We start from the raw sequence: 19,906 nt of genomic DNA, 5'->3' as shown, positions 1-19,906 counted from the left end.
TCCGATACATCAGCTTTCCGAAAAAAGCCCAACAGATACGAAGCAAACATGCTGCGCTCCTGAATGCTTCGTTTGAGCGATTGGTGGAGGTCTCAGTGTTCGGACCCACACCAATCAAAAGTTCGGAGCATGTCACTATGACATGTCAGAAGTTTGTCAAATGTTTAGTTACACTTTAATCACTATGAAAAGTTCTACAAAAAAAAAATAATTAAAAATTCTACAACTTTCTAATATACTTTGGTTTCAATTTCTCCCCATTTTCAAGATAATTGTTTGCTGTCAGTAAATGAGTACATTCTTGTACATGAAAACTGGTACATACCTAGCAGCAAAAGTATTTATAGAGGCTCTGTCACCAGATTATCAAATCCCTATCTCCTATTGCATGTGATCGGCGCTGCAATATAGATAACAGTAAAGTTTTTTGTTTTTTTTAAAACAATCATTTTTGGCCAAGTTATGAGCAATTTTATATTTATGAAAATGAGCTTTGAAATGGACAACAGGTCCTTCAACCTTGTCGTCGGACAAAGAAGATACATTGGCTGAAAGGCGTCCAAAAGGTTAATATGCTCGTCTCTAGGGAGTTTTTTTCTATGCTTACCTACACATGGTGATGCTGCTGCAAATTCAACTGTACGCCTGGAGCTGTGGTGTCTTCTCTCTTCTGACGCCAAGGTTGAAGGACCTGTGGGTGATGTCACGCTGTGTGTCTTTAGTGAAAGAAGCTGGGTGGGAACGATGAGAAGTGTATGATGCTGATTTGTCAGCATCATACACTTCTATTCACAACGGCCAGTTAGTAAAACAAGTAAACACGCCCAGTTGTTAAAAACACAATACACGCGCAGTTGGAAATACGAAAAAAAACACGCCTAGTTGTCCATTTCAAAGCTCATTTGCATAAATATAAAATTGCTCATAACTTGGCCAAAAATTATCGTTTAAAAAAATAAATAAAAAAAAGTTACTGTTATCTACATTGCAGCGCCGATCACATGCAATAGGAGATAGGGATTTGATAATCTGGTGACAGAGCCTCTTTAAGCAATATATTTCAGTATTTAGCATATTAGGGGAAATGTATTGACTGGTGATTTATATGCCAGTCTAAATCTAAAGTGCATTGGAGTAATATGCACCAAATTTATTAAGCGATGCATGCCTCTTAATAAATTTGGCGCACCTTGGGATGTGCTTAAGCCAGAAAATAAAGTCTACATCTGCTATGATAAATTCCCCCCATTGTGTTAAGGAAACATCAGATGACTCAAAACATTGCACTTTTTTATTATGGTTTTATCTTTTGTATTTTGTCATATTTTTTAAGCTGTGTTGATCTTTAACCCCTTCCCGTTCTGCACAGTACTATTACACCCCTTGAGGAAGCGGATACTGCGAAACGCGCGTCGGGGCGTACACACTGACTACCAGGTTACCAGGGATCATTGTCATGGGTAAGATATTCTGAATTACTAATGATAAATTTACTTCTGTTGTATAAATCACTTGCTGGACATTCAATGGTATATTTATAAAGTGCTAGTGTGCAAGAACAGTGTGCTTCCTGTAAGGAAGACACCATATATTAATGTCAAAATGTAACAAGTAAACGTAAGTTGCGGCATTCGCCGAAACGCGCGTCTGGTCTGGCGTCTCCCCCATGCGGTGATATGAATCTGGGTACGTACCATCATCCATGTTATTTGACTTTCTTGGCTGCTTGTTCACTATATCTAGGCTGCATTTTGTACATATGAGCTCTTTGTATCTCTTGCTACGCAACTTACGTTTACTTGTTACATTTTGACATTAATATATGGTGTCTTCCTTACAGGAAGCACACTGTTCTTGCACACTAGCACTTTATAAATATACCATTCTCTATATGCCATATGTATTTAGCCTACTATTAATATCAGCATCCAATTATTGGGTCTTTTTCACATATGTTTATGTCCCATTACCATTTCATATATCCTGTATGGGCTGACACCTTTTTTACATTGTATGACTCATTTTTAATTGTTCTTGTCTCTGTTTATTAATAAAGATGTTTTTTTCTATTACATATTATGTGAGTTGTACTTGACCTCTTCCTCTATAGGTTGTTTAGTATTAGGGTTAGTTAATGTCATGGAACCGTCAAAAAGCATAGTTAGGTTTAGTGTCAGGGAATTTAGCGTCAGGAATCCGTCACCGTAGTTAGTTTTAGCGTTAGGAATCCATCTCCGCAGTTGCTCGGAATAATCTAGTTAGGTTTAGTATTAGGCACCTGTCACCGTAGTTAGGCTTAGTGTTAGGGAAGCTCGGAATAATCTAGTTAGGTTTAGTGTCATGGAAGCTTGGAATAATCTAGTTAGGTTTAGGGCAGATTCACACGAGCGTTGCGTTTTTGCGCGCGCAAACAACGCAGCGTTTTGCGCGCGCAAAAAACATTTGACAGCTGCGTGTGACATCCGTGTCTGATGCGCGGCTGCGTGATTTTCGCGCAGCCGCCATCATAGAGATGAGGCTAGTCGACGGCCGTCACTGTCCAAGGTGCTGAAAGAGCTAACTCTTTCAGCACCCTCGACAGTGAATGCCGAGCACAATATCGCAAAACCTGTAGAAAAAAAAGAAAAAGTTCGTACTTACCGAGAACTTCCCGGCCGTTGCCTTGGTGACGCGTCCTTGGTGACGCGCCTCTCTTGACATCGGGCCCCACCTCCCTGGATGACGCGCCAGTCCATGTGACCGCTGCAGCCTGTGCTTGGCCTGTGATTGGCTGGAGCTGTCACTTGGACTTAATTGTCATCCAGGGAGGTCAGACTGGAGGAAGAAGCCGGGAGTTAGCGGTAAGTCAGAACTTCGTTTTTTTTTCTACAGGTTCATGTATATTGGGATCGGAAGTCACGGTCCATGGTGCTGAAACAGTTTAACTCTTTCAGCACCATGGACAGTGACTATCTCCTGACGTCGCGTACCGATAATTTTTTTGCCGGGTTCGGCCAAAACGAGTTTGGCCGAACCCGGTGAAGTTCGGTACGCTTGTCCGGCTTCGCTCATCGCAAAGACACTCCGTTTGGATGTTCGGAAACAGAAAAGCACGTGGTGCTTTTCTGTTTTCATTCATCCTTTTCACTGCTGTTGCGCGAATCACGCTCGTCCCACGGAAGTGCTTCCGTGTGGTGCGCGTGATTTTGACGCACCCATTGACTTCAATGGGTGCGTGATGCGCGAAATACGCAGAGTTATTGAACCTGTCGCGCTTTTTGCGCAGCAGACAAACGCTGCGCAAAAAGCACGGACTGTCTGTACTGCCCCATAGACTTGTATTGGTCCATGCGTGCCGCGTGAAAACCATGCGGCCCGCACGGACCGAATACACGCTCGTGTGAATCCCCCCTTAGTGTCAGGGAATCATCGCCGTAGTTAGGATTAGCGTCAGGGAATCATTGGCCTAGTTAGGTATAGTGTAGGGAAGTCCACTCATTATATAAAAAAAAAAAGTTTTGTGTCGTTTAGGCAGCAGCCTATTGCTTCTAGTTAGGGAAGTATATTTTTCTTTTGTTTTTTCAAGTTTTCTAAAGTTTTTTTTTTTGCTGTATAACCAATACACGTGTCTAAGCACACAATTTACACGTGTCTAAGAACATAAATAATAAACATGTCCCAAAGGTCATCTTCTGCCGAAGAGGCCTATGCATTTCTTGCCTCTGACACAGACTCGTCTGATGGTGAGACTCTTCTTTATTTGTAAACTTCCTCATCTAGTGATGAAGAGGAGGAACCACCTAGGAGATGCCCCAGGATCACTACCACAGTTGAAACCCCCAAGTGAAGTGACCCCATTTGGACCCCCACACCAGACAATTATGAGCCCCAAATCCCTGAGTACATGGGCAGCCCGGGGATAAAATATAACACAGCATGGCTCAGTGAGACAGACTTTTTCAAGTTCTTTTTCACTGATGACTTTGTAGAGCTTATGGTGTCCCAGACAAATTGATATGCCCAACAGTATATTAATAAGAACCCCACATAATTGTATGCCAATCCCACAGGTGGACCCCTGTAGAGGCAGCAGAGTTGGGCAAGTTCTGGGGACTTCACTTGAACAAGGAGCGTCTAAACAAACCATCCATTAGGGCCTCATGGAGCATGGACATCTTATACCACACTCCAATTTACCGCATGGCCATGTCCAGGATGCATTATGAGTCAATACTTTGCTTCTTACATTATGCTGATAATGAGCAGTGCCAACCCCCCTGAGATGACTCCAGTTTTGACCATTTGTATAAACTGAGATCCCTATTACACCATTTCAGTGCTCAGTTTGCCCAAGCATACACCCCCGGGAAGTGTATTTCTATTGATGGGTCCCTGGTACAATTTAAAGGGAGGATTCAATTCCGCCAGTACCTGCCGAATAAGAGGGCCAGTATTGCGTGAAAATGTATAACCTGTGCGAGAACGCATCACAGTATACATAGAAATTTAGGGTATATGATGGGAAGGACACCAGTATTCAGCCCCCAGAATTCCCCCCTTACTGGGAGTTAACGCTAAAATTATGTGGGATTTTGTGCACCCACTGATGTACCAGAGTTACCACTTCTACCTGTATAATTTCCATACCAGCGCCCCACTCTTCAAGTGCCTCACTTTCAGAGGTACTGCAGCGTGCAGCACTGCTAGAAAAAAATGTGAGAGGCCTCCCTAAGACACTGCTCAGGAAAAACTCAGCAGGGGTGAGAGCAGGGCGCAATCCAGCAGCAACATATTGTGTGGCAAGTACAAGGACAAGAGAGATGTCCTTGTATTGACAACAATACATGGCCACACCAGTACCCATGTACCAGTACAAGGTACCAGTACAGAGACCCCTAAACTAGACAGCATCCTGGACTACAATAGGTACATTGGAGGGGTGGACTTGTCAGATCAAGCCCTGAAGCACTACAGTGCCATGCGTAAATCGAGGGTGTGGTATAAGAAGTTGGCCGTGCGCGTCATACAAATGGCATTGTACAATGTGTACGTGCTACATCGATGTGCAGGCCAGAAGGGAACTTTCCTGGAATTTCAAGAGGTGGTTATCAAGAACATAATTTTTAGGGACCATGAAGGGGGGGGCACCCAGTACTTCTCGAAGAGAGGCCACACACATTGTACCAGGACAACACTTTCCAGGAGAAGTTCCCTAAACTGGCAAGAAGGGAAAGTGTCAAAAGAGGTGCAGAGTCTGCTCAAAGAGGGGATAACACAATAAAACAATGCGACACATGTCCTGAAAAACAAGGGCTCTGTATGAAGCGTGTTTTAAAATTGATCATATATCCCTTGATTTTTAATTTATCCCAGTTTTATTTATCCTGATACACTCCGCACAGCTTATCCCCATCCCTAATCTTTCCCTTCTGAGCCCTGCAATGTGCCCAGGCAGCAGATAACAGCCACATTTAGCCCTTATTCATACGACAGGGTTTCCCGGTCGGGTAACGGCCGTTCATAAATCGGCCGTCACCCGGCTGCAGTAGGATCAATAGACCCCTAATGGGACTATTCACACGACCGATTTTTTGACGGCCCGGGAAACCTGGCCGTCAAAAAATGGGACATGCCCTATTTTCGGCCGTTTACCCGGCCGCCCGGCTCCCATAGAAGTCTATGGGGCCAGGTAATACACGGCCATCACCGGAATGTGTCCCGAGTGATGGCCGTGTATTCCATCGCTCGCGCTCTCTCTCCTCCTCCTCCTCCCAGTGCAGAGTGCATGTGAGGAGGAGGGTCGTTTTTTGCTCCCTGTAGGAGTCGGAATCCCCAATCCCCGGACGGGGATTGGGGATTCTGCTACAGGAGAAGTGAGTGACTACACTGTTCATATATGGACACAGCGATGTCACTCACTTCTGAAGCGGAATCCCCGACTCTATGGCCGGGGATTCCGCTACAGGTGAAGTGAGTGACTACAGTGTCCATATATGGACACAGCGACGTCACTCACTTCTGAAGCGGAATCCCCGACTCTATGGCCGGGGATTCCGCTACAGGAGAAGTGAGTGACTACACTGTCCATATATGGATACAGCGACGTCACTCACTTCTGAAGCGGAATCCCCGACTCTATGGCCGGAGATTCCGCTACAGGAGAAGTGAGTGACTACACTGTCCATATATGGACACAGTGACGTCACTCACTTCTGAAGAGGAATTCCCGACCTGTGGCAGGGAATTCCTCTCCAGGAGAAGTCAGTGACTACACTGTCCATATATGGACATTGAAGTCAGTGACTTCTCCTGGAAAGGGGGATGGGTGCAACCTACAGGGGGCTGTATGGCATTATCTACAGGGGACTTGGTGGCATTACCTGCATAGGGCTTGGTGGCATTACCTGCAGAGGGCTGGGTGGCATTAACTGCAGAGGGCTGGGTGGCATTAACTGCCGGGGGCTGGGTGGCATTACCTGCAGAGGGCTGGGTGGCATTACAGATAGGGGGCTGGGTGGAATTACCTCGGGGGGCTGGGTGGCATTACCTGCAGGGGGCTGGGTGGCATTACCTGCAGGGGGCTGGGTGGCATTACCTGCAGGGGGCTGGGTGGCATTACCTGCAAGGGGCTGGGTGGCATTACCTGCAAGGGGCTGGGTGGCATTACCTGCAGAGGGCTGGGTGGCATTACCTGCAGAGGGCTGCGTGGCATTACATATAGGGGGCTGGGTGGCATTACCTGCAGGGTGCTGTATGGCATTACCTGCAGGGGGCTGGGTGGCATTACCTGCAAGGGGCTAGGTGGCATTACCTGCAGGGGGCTGGGTGGCATTACCTACCAGGAGGGCTGTGTGGGATTACCTACCAGGGGGGCTGTGGCATTATCTACAGAGGGCTGTGTGTGGCAACAAATTAAAATGAAATACATCCGATTTTAAAACGTACAGGGAAAAAAACGGATGCAAAACGGGTCAAAATTGGCCGTTAAAAACGGCAACACGGCCCGGAACGTAACCGGAACGGATGCAAAATGGATGCAAAACGGCCCAAAATGGCCGTTTTTATCGGCCGACACTCGGACCCTGTCGTGTAAATGAGGCTTTAGGCTATTGCCATACCCAGGAGAAACCACATTACAATTTATGGGGTGTATGTCTTCGGTGGCACATGCTGGGCACAATATATCGGACACTGAAATGGCATACATATAAAGAAAATTGCAAATCTCACTCTGCACCATCTGCTGCGCATTACATTTTACACAATACCTGTTGGGTCAAAATGCTCACTACACCTCTAGGTGAATGCCTCAAGGGGTGGTAGGTTTTAAAATGGGGTCACTTCTTGGGGGTTTGAACTGTTCTAATACCTCTGGGGCTCTGCAAAAGCGACATGGCACCCGAAAACCAATCCAGAAAAATGTGGACTCCAAAGAACACACAGCGCTCCTTCCCTTCTAAGCCCTCCCATGGACCCAATTGGCAATTTATCCCCACAAATGGGGTATTGCCGCACTCAGGAGAAATTGTGCAATAAAATGGCGTATTTTATTCCTTAAAATAAGAAATTTTGAGCAAAAACTACATATTATTGGAAAAAATTACATTCTTTTATTTCACAGCCGAATACAAATAAGTTCTGTGAAAAAAAACTGCTGTGGGAAAAAATGGTCACAACACCCATACATAAATTCCTTGAGGGGTGTAGTTTCCAAAATGGGGTCACTTCTGGTGGGTTTCCATTGCTCTGATACCTCTAGGGCTCTGCAAATTCGACATGACACCTGAAAACCAATCCAGCAAAATTTGGACTCCAAAGAACACATTGTGCTCCTTACCTTCTGAGCTCTTCGATGGTCCGAAATGGCAGGTTATCACCACAAATGGGGTATTGCCACACTCCTGAGAAATTCACAAGAAAAATTCGGTATTTTATTCCTTGTGAAAATAAGAAATTTTGAGCAAAAGCTACATTATTGGAAACAATTACATTCTTTACTTTTTCCATCCCAATTCAAATAAGTTCTGTGAAAAAACTGGGGGTGTCAAAATTGTAACAACATCCATAAATTAATTCCTTGAAGGGTGTAGTTTCCAAAATGGGTTCTTTTTGGGGTTGTTTTCTATTTTGGGGTTGTTTTCAAGACCTCTTCAAACCTGACATGGTGCCTAAGATATATTCTAAAAAATAAAGAGCCCCCAAAATCCACTAGTTACTCCTTTGCTTCTGAGGCCTTTATTTTAGTTCAGTAGCACACTAGGGCCACATGTGGAAAATTTCTAAAAACTGCAGAATCTGGACAATAAATATTTAGTGCTTCTCTGGTACTCTTTTAATAGAAAAATATAAAACATTACAAAATAAACGGTATTTATAAAACAAACACAACAAAACAAAACTTATGTAAATTTCTGTACAATTTACCCAGCCTGGCCCTTCTTACATAAATCCCCATGCATACATAACTATAATCCCATACCCATTCATACACACACACACCTAAACCCCCCCCCCCAACCCCAAGAAAACATAACTATAACACTATATACAACATACTCTTAAAAACCATGTGCCAACCAATGGCCCCCTAAAAAAAACACTACATATATAAAACAAAATAAATAATAATCACAATAAAAATAAACAAAATAATAATAATAATAAACTCTTAAAATAAAAGTTACCATCCCATGGTGCACTTACTTCAGTGCACTATGTAAATGAAAAGAAAAGAACAAAACATAAAAAAAAGAATTTTTTTTTTTTTTTTTTTTAATTTTTTTAAAATTTTTTTTTTTAATATATATATATATATTTATTTTTATTTTTTTCCTTTTTATTAACTTATCCACATTCATACCTAACCCTGTACATACTACCTTATCCATCACCACCCATCACCTCCCCCAACCAGCATCACGCCTCATGTCCTTCCATGTCCGCATAGTTCAGATGCTGGCCCCCACCACCCAACACATCACCCAACCAGCCCGATCCCACGTCTCATGTCCTCCTCACGTCCACGTAGTCCAGAATCAGGCTGGGCACACCCCCAGGCCCCCCACCCCACCTATCTACTGCCCATCTTACCTAAACATTCACACAAACCCATGCATAGACCTATACACCATATCGACACATAACTATAACCAAATACCATACTATATACATAAACCCGAAAACCTAAGTTTGGCTGCTTGTAAGCCCTTTTTCTGTCTCCAAAAAAGCTCAAAACAAAAACCTACTTGTGCTTACTCAGCCCATCACCAGAGGAGAGAGAGAGGAAAGCCCCCCTAGAGCACCAGCCCAGAGGCCAAAGCCACCCCCAACCACCACCCTGGTCCCTATCGCTAAACCTATCTTGCTTGCCCTATCTCTATCCCTTATTACTTTATAAACTAATCTGTCCCTCCTGCTGTCTCTCATTCTGTCCCTATCGCTATTTCCCGGTGTCATGGCGAGGCGTAGACCCCTACCTCCAGTCTAATACCCAGGGGCACCCCCTCCCCTCCCCCTGAAGGTTGGTTCCACCTAGGGCACCCTAAAATTAAAGCCCCTCCAAAGTCGAGAGTCCTTGGATGCACCCAGTTTCTCAACCTCCAGAGACCGGACCTTCACCAGGTCACCCATGATATTCCTACACACCTCGTCCTCCAGGAGGATTTTACACTGAGTCGATACTAAGCACCGTGCGTTCCACGTGAAATACCTGATCACTAAACTAACTAAAAAAGAAGTGCAATGATCCCTTCCACCCAGGTCTCCGAATGGCCCATAGGCCCAACCAGCGTAGGAGAGGTTGGTCAGACCGGGCCAACCGATGGAGGCACCCACCCGTTTGTAAACCTCTGCATTGAAGGGACACTGAAGCAAGAAATGGTCCATGCTTTCCAGCGTGTCATCGCACTCCTCCCGAGGACAACCTCTTTCATCGGAGTTTCTGAACTTCAGATTGCCCCTTACATACAGCCTCCCATGGAAGCAGCGCCAAGCCAGATCCCAAAACTTCTGGGGAATCCTCACAGAGTTTAAAAGTTTTAATCCCACCCCGAGGTCGCTACTTGGGCAGTCCCTGAGCGCCAGGGGCTTCTGGAAGCAGGTCAACAAGACCTTTCTGTCAAGAAATGTTCTCGACATGGTCTTGATCTCCCTCGCCTCCAGACCCCACCGACAAACAACCTTCAGAACCGGGGCGGCATAAGCCGGGAGGTGCCCATGGGGTACACGTAGGTCTTTTGCTTGGCCTCCTGTCTCCCATTCCTGGAAGAAAGGCCGAAACCATCCCCTGCAGGAGGATATCCACAGAGGAGCCCTTTCTCTTTCAAAGAGGTTCGCCAAATTAATTTTAATGAAGGTGTTTACTAGAAACACCACTGGGTTAACCATACCTAACCCACCTAGTTTCCTCGGTAGGTAAGTAACCTCCCTCTTGATTAGGTTAAGCCTGTTTCCCCATAACAGTTGGAAGAACAGGCTATAGACCTGAGTCCAGAGAGGCTCTGGCAACATGCACACGCTGCCAAGGTAGAGCAACATGGGCATCAGGTAAGCCTTGGCCAGGTGAACCCTTTCCCTAAGGGACAAAGACCATCCCTTCCATTGGCCAACCTTCTGGGCAGCTATTGATAGCCTACCTTCCCAGTTTTTCTTGGGGTAATCACCCGGGCCAAATTCAATGCCTAAGATTTTAGCAGACCCTTTGGGCTCTGGGAGGGTGTCCGGGAGATCAAAACTAGGATCCCCTCCCCCCAGCCAGAGACTTTCACACTTGTCCCGGTTGATCCTGGACCCAGATGCCCGTGAGTAGCGCTCAACTTCTGACATCACCCACTCTGCCTCCCCTCTCAAGGAGACAAAGATAATGACGTCATCCGCGTACGCAACCACCCTCTGAGTGGCTTCCGGCTCCTCCAAGTCCATCCCCACCCCCGCCAATGGCCCACGATCGAGCCGCCTAAGAAAGGGGTCGATCGCGAAAACATACAGCAAGGGGCTTAAGGGACAACCCTGGCGGACACCAGACCCAACCTCAAAGGGGGTTCCAGTCCAACCGTTCACCAGTGCAAAAGACTCAGCCCCAGCGTATAGGGTCTGGAGCCAATTAACGAACTCACCCGGTAGGCCATACCTCAGAAGGACTGACCATAGGTACTTGTGATTCACCCGGTCAAAAGCTTTGGCCTGATCCAAGGACAGCATGTACCCCTCCCATCGGCCAGAATGTCCCTGCTCCACTGCCTCTCTGACACTGAGGACAGCACTAAAGGTGCTGCGGCCTGGAACAGAGCAATGCTGGGCCGACGAAAGGAGCCGGGGTGCAAACTTCACCAGCCGATTAAACAGTACTTTTGCGAGAACCTTTCTGTCCGTATTGAGGAGCGCTATGGGACGCCAGTTCTCAATACGGGTCGAATCCTTACCCTTTGACAGAATGATCAAGGCCGACTTGCCCACTGACTTTGGCAGAGCGCCCGAGGAGAGGCACTCATTAAAAACCGCAGTCAAGAGGGGAACTAAGGTTCCCTTAAAAGCCTTATAAAACTCAGATGTTAAGCCATCTGGGCCTGGCGACTTTTTGATGGCCAACCCATCAATCGCCAGCATCACTTCCTCTTCCTTGATCGACTCTGTCAAAACACCAAGCGAGGGGTCTGCTCCTGGCTCAGGGATGGTTTCAGCCAGGAAAGCCGACATTTCGTCTCGGTTTAGATCCTGCTCACCCAAAAGCTGCGAATAAAAGGATCTGATGACCTCCAGGATCCCTGATTTGGATCTCATCAGGGAAACTGTACTATCTACCATTCCTGTCACCACCTTACGACTCACTGACATCTTGCAGTTCTTGTAAGGGTCGGGCGAGCGGTACCTCCCGAAATCCCGTTCAAGAACCAAAGACGTGTGCCTATCATATTGGCATCTTTTGAGCAGAGCTTTCACCACGGAGATTTCCTCACGGCTACCTCCGGTTGAGACTAGATGTTCGAGTTTCCTCCTCATGTCTTGATACAGGCGATACCTGCTCATAGACCTGAGGCACGAGATCTGACGGAAAAACTCAGCCACCCGTTCTTTGAACACCTCCCACCACTCAGACTTAGTACCACCTAGATCCAATAAAGGTACCTGGCTCTGAAGAAAATCCTCGAAGGCCTGTTTTATCTCTGCTTCTTCCAGGAGAGTAGAATTCAGCCTCCATATACCTCTTCCCATCTGGAGGGACTCTGCAACATTCAAAGAAAACATAATCATACAGTGATCGGAGAACTCCACCTCAACGACGAACACTGCCGAAGAGATGGCGTCCTCCTTTAAAAAAAACCTGTCTATCCTGGACCTACGACTACCACTATGATAGGTGAACCCCGAGTGGCCTGGGGTATACCGAATGTGGATGTCCTCCAGGCGAGCATCACTAGCTATTCTATTCAACTCGACACTATCATAGGCCAGTACCTTTCTGGAACCTCCTCTGTCTTGGGGCCTAACGACAGTGTTAAAGTCCCCTCCAAAAATGACTTGTCGGCCTGTAAAAGGGAAGGGCTTAATCCTCATGAAGAGACTTTTCCGGTCCCACTTTGTCTGGGGACCGTAGATGTTAATGAGTCTTAGTTCTTGTCCCCTCATGAGAACATCTAAGATCAAGCACCGCCCCATTTCTAACTCGATCATCCGCCGGCATGTGACCGGTGCGGTAAAAAGTACCGCCACCCCGCTATATGGCTCAGCCGCAAAAGACCAGTAGGAGGGCCCACGTCGCCACTCCCTCCTAGCTTTCACGACCTCTGCCAAAAGTGACAGTCTGGTCTCCTGCAAAAACAAAATGTCAGCTTCAACCCGGCCGAGAAAATCAAAGGCTGCAAATCTAGCCATATTCGACTTAATGCTGGCAACGTTAATCGATGCCAGCGTCAACGGAGTGGGTGCCGCCATCATAAATGATTGAGTTAGATGGTTTTCTTCTTCCCACCCCTTGCTTTCTCCTCTGAGGCGGACCCCTCACCCTCTTTACCTCTTTTTTTTGTTGTTGAGGAGTCCATAACCTCCACCACCCCCCTCCCATTCTCATCTCCTGGGTCCGGGCCGACCCCCTCCCCCGGGGACAGTGGCCCGCGCAGAAGAGGAGGCTCAACGACTCCTAGACTCCCTACCGTGCTCTCCCCCCTGGCCTGGGGGTCTCGAATATCCATGAGAACGCGGTATCGGTTGGGGGAGCACACCAGGGGGGTGCAGGTTTTGCCTTCCTTGGCCGGGGCAGGGCCAGATGTTTTTAGCCCTGTTTTGATGTTACCCGGTGTCCCCTGTTTTGTTTTAGGCTGTGACCTCCCTTCCTCTTCCACACTTTCATAGTGGGAGAACTGGGAGTCCTCAGCCCTCTGCTCTCTCTCTATCCTCCTTATCTCCTCGTCCAGTACGGCCCCCCCAAGAGCATCAGTATCCTGGGGGGCATCCAGGTCCGAGCCAGAGGAGTCCCCAGTTTCCTGGGTCCTCCTCAGCTCTCGTTCCCTTCTGCGTTTTTCCGCCCTTCTCTGACGAGAAGGGGGTCCCCTCCTGGCGTTCGTCCTTTGCTCTTGGGCTCTATCGTCTCTGTCCGCCCCCTCGCCCACGGAGACCTCCCTCCTAACATTCTCCATAGGTTTGGAACAGACATTGACGACTGAGCGCGGACACCGACTGAAAGGGTGACCTAGGTCACCACACAGGTTACACCTAATCTGCTCACACGATGCGGCCAGATGGCCTACCCCCCCACAATGAGCGCACTTCTGCACAGTGCAGCTTGCGCTCAAGTGTGAGGGGTCGCCACACCGGTGACACAGCTTCGGCTGCCCCTGGTAGAAGACAAGGATTCGATCTCTTCCCAAGAAAGCAGGTGATGGTATGTGGGACACCGTCTGCCCCAGACGCTTAAGTTTGACCATAAACGTCCAGGCTCCCGACCAGATGCCAAACTCATCGCAGTTCTTCCGTGGCATATCTGCTACCTCACCGTATCTTCCCAACCAGGTCATGATGTCCACACAGGAAAGCGACTCGTTACGGGTAAGAACGGTCACTTTCCTGAGACCATTCTGGCGAGAGATTGCTTGCGCAGCAAACCCTCGCCAGCCGGGCTCGCTTTTCACCAGCTCATAGTTCCCCCAGAAGACCTCAAGGCCCCCCGGCTGAACAAAGCTGATGTCAAACTCAGCCGTACCATGAGGATGTATCAAGGCGTAGATGTCACTCGCCTTGAAGCCCGTCTCCAGCAGCAGCTCCACCACCCTCTTACGAGGAGGGCACGCATCATTGCCACGCCACTGGAGACGGACCACATTCCTCCTGGCCACGGCCGGCCCGGTTGTTGGGAGCGACCACTGATCTCCCCGTCTCTCTCGGAAGGCATCCAGACCATACCTATTTATCCAAAAGGATAGGTCCTTCTGCACTCCCCCTACTGTTATCGTCTGCTTCCCCTCCCTTAAGGCTTCTAGGAGGCATTGTTGCAAACTGCCGTCCCCGGGCCCAGAAGATGAGGATGGGTGGGCCGACGGTCCCCCCACCACAACGCCCGCATACGACCTGCCGGGCGCTCTGGCAGAAGGAGCATCCGGCCCGCCACTGGTTGACACTCCCCCCACAATATTACAACCCACATTAATATCCACAACATTACCACCACCAACAATATTACCAACACTACTAACATTACCATCAATATTTACATTTCCACTTACATTCCTCTCCACAACTTTCATACCGGCCAGGCTGGTTACGGAGTTCTTCCTTTTGTCCACTGGCTTTTTATATGTTGTTTTTGGGGTCTCCACATCATCAGGTGCCGCTACTTCTGGGGCGCCGCCGGATATCTCAGGCGGCAATCCCTCAGCACCCTCCGCTTCACCGACCTCCATTTCTGCTGCGCCACCAATGCAATGTTCGGGAGGAGGGGTGCCGTCACCCCCCGTGCCCGCTAAACCCCTCCCACCGCCTTGCGGCGATGCAGATGGAGGGGCCGCAGGCACAGCTAGAGCCGCTCCCGGCACCAAACCACCCCCCCCTTCCCGTCGGGGGGTGGCCAGCAGTGCCGAAGCCTCTCCTACCGCCACCACTCGCTGCCGCAACACTTTCTGGTGCGTCTGCTGGCCGAGTCACATGACCAGCAGACTTCCGGTTTTCCGGCGCCACATCCGGTTTCCAGTTCCCCCCGTCCCCCGGCCTCCGGCTTGCGCCAGAGACCGGCTTCTGAGGTTCCCCATCCGCCGGACACGGGGACACGCCCCCTAGCGCCACGTGGCCATCGACACCACCTCCTTTACAGGAGACGGCGTCTGGCGCCATCTTGGCCACATTGCTCAAAACCAGCACCATATCTTTCTGCCCACATACCCGCCACGACCCCACTGCAGAGGCCGGAGCTGGGGGATTTGCGGGGTTTGCGTCCCGAACCGAGCTCTCACCCGGTCCGGAACGCAAGGAAGACAGGTAGGAATATTTATAGGATACCCCACCTGTCTTCGCCTTTGTTTTCTTCCGCCTTAACTTCCATAACTTTTTCTTCTGCACTTTGTCCTCCTCTGGTGGCAACTCCGCTCCAAAAGTAAAGTTCTGGAGGGACACTGGGGACTCCTGCAGCCGTATTTGCGTGAGCAACCCCGGGGGGTGCCCACTGCCCGATTCAATGTCATGCACACCTTGGCTGCAGGTAAGTTCCCCACTTGCCCCTCCGTTACTGCCTTCCCAGGGGTCCTCCGAGCCCGTCTCCTCCCGGGTTGGCGTCCTCTCCACACTTTCGTCCATTTCAGTGGCCTCCAATTTTGCGGCCTCCATTTTTTCGGCCTCCAATTTTGCGGCCTCCATTTTTGCGGCCTCCATTTTTGCGGCCTCCAATTTAGCGGCCTCCAATTTAGCGGCCTCCAATTTAGCGGCCTCCTTCTCTGCAGCTTCCACTGCACCTTTAGCAGCCAATACTTTTACTCCCCTTTTGCAGGGGGTTTCATTACTTTGCGTGGGGGACGCCATCAGGGAAAACCTTTCATCATTCTCCAATTTCTCCCCGAAGGCTCCCCCACCGACCACAATCTCCATCTTTCTCTCCTCCACCATATTAATTTCTTCCAGTATTTCCTTTACCTGTAGATTATACCGGGACCTCTTGGCGCCTGATGTTTTAGCTGCTCGTCCCCTTACGGCCGCCAGATCTTCCCGCAGCCGCCGCAGGGACTTACCGAGGTCCCGGTATTCTTCCAGCCGGGCAGCTAGGCGGGAGCTGAAGGTTTCCACCGACTCTCCCGACCGCAGTAGCCCCCATTCCTCTACCGTGCTCTGGTCCTCAGGTCTGGCATCTGGCCTTGCTGGGCCTTCTGGTCCTCCACCTGGATGATCCGCCATGTCTCTCCTCCTGGCTCCTTCCAGAGCCCCAGCATCAGGGGGGGCCGCACAGATCTTTCCACGGGATGACCTTCTCACCCCTGATGCTGGCTGCACGCTCCCAGCAGGTTGGGAAGACCCCCTACCCCCCGCCTGCATGCTCCAGGGGGTAGAGGTCTGAGGCTCCATGTATGAATGGAGCCTCCTTCAGGGAAGCTTCCTTAGCCCAGGCAGGTGATAGAAACCTGGGCTGGTGAAAAAAAGGAAACTCCCTGGATTCCGGGTGTGGTCCACACAGCACACTCACAGCACACACACAGCAGCTCCCAAACACACAACCTCCCTCCTTGCTAGTCACTGCTGGTGTGGTGCTTCTCTGGTACTCTTTTAATAGAAAAATATAAAACATTACAAAATAAACGGTATTTACAAAACAAACACAACAAAACAAAACTTATGTACATTTCTGTACAATTTACCCAGCCTGGCCCTTCTTACATAAATCCCCATGCATACATAACTATAATCCCATACTCATTCATACACACACCTAAACCCCCCCAACCCCAAGAAAACATAACTATAACACTATATACAACATACTCTTAAAAACCATGTGCCAACCAATGGCCCCCTAAAAAAAAAAACACCACATATATAAAACAAAATAAATAATAATCACAATAAAAATAAACAAAATAATAATAATAAATTCTAAAAATAAAAGTTACCATCCCATGGTGCACTTACTTCAGTGCACCATGTAAATGAAAAGAAAAGAACAAAACATAAAAAACAACCAAAAAAACCCCCAAAAAAAAAAAAAAGTTTTTTTATTTTTTATTTTAATTTTTTTAAATAATTTTTTTTTTTTTTTTTTTAATATATTTTTTTTTTATTTTTATTTTTTTTTTCTTTCCTTTTTATTAACTTATCCACATTCATACCTAACCCTGTACATACTACCTTATCCATCACCACCCATCACCTCCCCCAACCAGCATCACGCCTCATGTCCTTCCATGTCCGCATAGTTCAGATGCTGGCCCCCACCACCCAACACATCACCCAACCAGCCCGATCCCACGTCTCATGTCCTCCTCACGTCCACGTAGTCCAGAATCAGGCTGGGCACACCCCCAGGCCCCCCACCCCACCTATCTACTGCCCATCTTACCTAAACATTCACACAAACCCATGCATAGACCTATACACCATATCGACACATAACTATAACCAAATACCATACTATATACATAAACCCGAAAACCTAAGTTTGGCTGCTTGTAAGCCCTTTTTCTGTCTCCAAAAAGCTCAAAACAAAAACCTACTTGTGCTTACTCAGCCCATCACCAGAGGAGAGAGAGAGGAAAGCCCCCCTAGAGCACCAGACCAGAGGCCAAAGCCAACCCCCAACCACCACCCCGGTCCCTATCGCTAAACCTATCCTGCTTGCCCTATCTCTATCCCTTATTACTTTATAAACTAATCTGTCCCTCCTGCTGTCTCTCATTCTGTCCCTATCGCTATTTCCCGGTGTCATGGCCAGGTGCAGACCCCCACCTCCAGTCTAATACCCAGGGGCACTCCCTCCCCTCCCCCTGAAGGTTGGTTCCACCTAGGGCACCCTAAAATTGAAGCCCCTCCAAAGTCGAGAGGCCTTGGATGCACCCAGTTTCTCAACCTCCAGAGACCGGACCTTCACCAGGTCACCCATGATATTCCTACACACCTCGTCCTCCAGGAGGATTTTACACTGAGTCGATACTAAGCACCGTGCGTTCCACGTGAAATACCTGATCACTAGACTAACTAAAAAAGAAGTGCAATGATCCCTTCCACCCAGGTCTCCGAATGCCCCATAGGCCCAACCAGCGTAGGAGAGGTTGGTCAGACCGGGCCAACCGATGGAGGCACCCACCCGTTTGTAAACCTCTGCATTGAAGGGACACTGAAGCAAGAAATGGTCCATGCTTTCCAGCGTGTCATCGCACTCCTCCCGAGGACAACCTCTTTCATCGGAGTTTCTAAACTTCAGATTGCCCCTTACATACAGCCTCCCATGGAAGCAGCGCCAAGCCAGATCCCAAAACTTCTGGGGAATCCTCACAGAGTTTAAAAGTTTTAATCCCACCCCGAGGTCGCTACTTGGGCAGTCCCTGAGCGCCAGGGGCTTCTGGAAGCAGGTCAACAAGACCTTTCTGTCAAGAAATTTTCTCGACATGGTCTTGATCTCCCTCGCCTCCAGACCCCACCGACGAACAACCTTCAGAACCGGGGCGGCATAAGCCGGGAGGTGCCCATGGGGTACACGCAGGTCTTTCGCTTGGCCTCCTGTCTCCCATTCCTGGAAGAAAGGCCGAAACCATCCCCTGCAGGAGGATATCCACAGAGGAGCCCTTTCTCTTTCAAAGAGGTTCGCCAAATTAATTTTAATGAAGGTGTTTACTAGAAACACCACTGGGTTAACCATACCTAACCCACCTAGTTTCCTCGGTAGGTAAGTAACCTCCCTCTTGATTAGGTTAAGCCTGTTTCCCCATAACAGTTGGAAGAACAGGCTATAGACCCGAGTCCAGAGAGGCTCTGGCAACATGCACACGCTGCCAAGGTAGAGCAACATGGGCATCAGGTAAGCCTTGGCCAGGTGAACCCTTTCCCTAAGGGACAAAGACCATCCCTTCCATTGGCCAACCTTCTGGGCAGCTATTGATAGCCTACCTTCCCAGTTTTTCTTGGGGTAATCACCCGGGCCAAATTCAATGCCTAAGATTTTAGCAGACCCTTTGGGCTCTGGGAGGGTGTCCGGGAGATCAAAACTAGGATCCCCTCCCCCCAGCCAGAGACTTTCACACTTGTCCCGGTTGATCCTGGACCCAGATGCCCGTGAGTAGCGCTCAACTTCTGACATCACCCACTCTGCCTCCCCTCTCGAGGAGACAAAGATAGTGACGTCATCCGCGTACGCAACCACCCTCTGAGTGGCTTCCGGCTCCTCCAAGTCCATCCCCACCCCCGCCAATGGCCCACGATCGAGCCGCCTAAGAAAGGGGTCGATCGCGAAAACATACAGCAAGGGGCTTAAGGGACAACCCTGGCGGACACCAGACCCAACCTCAAAGGGGGTTCCAGTCCAACCGTTCACCAGTGCAAAAGACTCAGCCCCAGCGTATAGGGTCTGGAGCCAATTAACAAACTCACCCGGTAGGCCATACCTCAGAAGGACTGACCATAGGTACTTGTGATTCACCCGGTCAAAAGCTTTGGCCTGATCCAAGGACAGCATGTACCCCTCCCATCGGCCAGAATGTCCCTGCTCCACTGCCTCTCTGACACTGAGGACAGCACTAAAGGTGCTGCGGCCTGGAACAGAGCAATGCTGGGCCGACGAAAGGAGCCGGGGTGCAAACTTCACCAGCCGATTAAACAGTACTTTTGCGAGAACCTTTCTGTCCGTATTGAGGAGCGCTATGGGACGCCAGTTCTCAATACGGGTCGAATCCTTACCCTTTGACAGAATGATCAAGGCCGACTTGCCCATTGACTTTGGCAGAGCGCCCGAGGAGAGGCACTCATTAAA

The sequence above is a fragment of the Rhinoderma darwinii genome, chromosome 9, assembly GCF_050947455.1.
Source record: "Rhinoderma darwinii isolate aRhiDar2 chromosome 9, aRhiDar2.hap1, whole genome shotgun sequence".
Lineage (NCBI taxonomy): Eukaryota > Metazoa > Chordata > Amphibia > Anura > Rhinodermatidae > Rhinoderma > Rhinoderma darwinii.
The sequence above is the reverse complement of the archived record's forward strand: the minus strand, read 5'-3'. Positions refer to the sequence as shown.